The sequence below is a fragment of the Mandrillus leucophaeus genome, unplaced genomic scaffold (genome assembly GCF_000951045.1).
Source record: "Mandrillus leucophaeus isolate KB7577 unplaced genomic scaffold, Mleu.le_1.0 Scaffold312, whole genome shotgun sequence".
Lineage (NCBI taxonomy): Eukaryota > Metazoa > Chordata > Mammalia > Primates > Cercopithecidae > Mandrillus > Mandrillus leucophaeus.
The window spans coordinates 1,683,780-1,685,554 of NW_012103277.1; positions in this window are offsets into that span (position 1 = coordinate 1,683,780).

Here is a 1,775-nt window from a genome sequence, read left to right on the forward strand (position 1 = left end):
GGGGAGGGATAGCATTAGGAGACATACCTAATGTAACCGACGAGTTAATGGGTGCAGCACACTAACATGGCACATGTATACATATGTAACAAACCTGCACATTGTGCACATGTACCCTAGACCATAAAGTATAATTAAAAAAATAAGCATAATACATTTATGCTTTATTTCTTAAGAAATTTAGACTCTGTATGGATAGATACAGGTTCTTGTGGGGGAAGCTTTTCCAACATGGGATAAACATCTCAACTTTAAGCTCTACCTGCCACCAGATTACTTTGAGTTCCTCATATCAAGAGAACACTAGGCAAAAAAAAAAGACTCACCAACCCGGCAGAGCTAATTGGCACTTATCATCAAGAGGAGACAATGCTGGATTTTTGCAAAGAATGCAGGAAATAAAATGTTTGGCCTCAGGTGGTCTACTTTGGGGTGTCTTTTATTACTCCTTGCCTAATCTTTATAAAAAGTGGCCAGCATGTGCGTTGTGACCAGGATTGATGTTTTGGGGCACTAACCTTATACGTGGAGTTTTTTTCCAAACCAGACTGCTAACTACAGTCTGACCAGTATGGCCTGAATATTCTCTTCAGCTTGACTGAAATTTAGACAGGCTTCTTCTTGACTATAGGCCCCTGGCCTCCTTTTTTACAGTATTTACTTTAAAAAACTTAAAATTGCAAATTATTTCTTTGCCCCTGTGAGTGTAAATATTTTCTCATCTTCTTGCCAGTTTTACCACCCAGGAGTTCTTTCTCAAAAATCTGGAATCCATCTCTTTGAAATGTAATCATCAGGAAAGATAAGACCTCTGTCTCTCAGTGTCTATGAGTAGGTAGGAGCCTAACTTTGATAAAAGACAATTAATATAGACAGATAGCCTAATCACATTGACTAGTCTTCCCCCTTAGATCCTCTAATACTTTTGCGCTAGCTCACATCAGCATTTGAAAATCTTCTTTTCTTTTCTTTCAGTTGAGTTGGATTTCTCTCCCCTGTGGCAATAGCCTTGACTCCTCTTGCAATCGTTTTGGGTAGTCTTCCTTGTCATTTTTAACAAGTGTTTGGTGCAATTTTTGTTTGACAAGTCCTGGAGAAGCATATTCTACATGGGTTGAACTTACACTAAAAAGCAAGTGAATATGAGTGGCACAAGTTGATAGTAATGGATATTGCAGGGCAGCATGTATATGCTTTTCTACCTTTTCAATAGGCACTCATTTTCCCAGCTTCCTGGTGTTGACTGCTGATTGCTCATAGAGGCTCTGAGACACACCTTCATACGAATGTAGCTGCCTCCTGTGTCTAATAACTGACCAATGAGAAGTTACGTATCCAAGCTTCTTTGCTGTCATTTGGGACAAGTCTGAAGGGTCACTCTAACTCCAGAGATCCTTTATTGCAACTGTATTATAGTTTAAACGTCTCTCTCTGGGTGTATACTTCCTTTTTTCCACTCTCTTACAGGTATTACTCCTAAGGGAACTTCCCAGCAAAACTCTAACATGCAAATTTCTGTCTCAGAGTTTCTTAACAGAGATCACAATTTAAGAAATTCTTCATATGCAGGCATTCTTTAAACGACATCCATTTTTCCTGTTTTTACAATGTTAAACTTCACCCCAGCTGTGAACCTGGATTACATAACTTATTTTCTTTATGGAGAAAACATTGTTTCATATTAAAAATGCTGATATAACTAGTCAAATAGGGTTATATTTATCTTCTTAATTTTACATTGACAACAGTTTTAACCAATAGTTTTGTTAGTGATA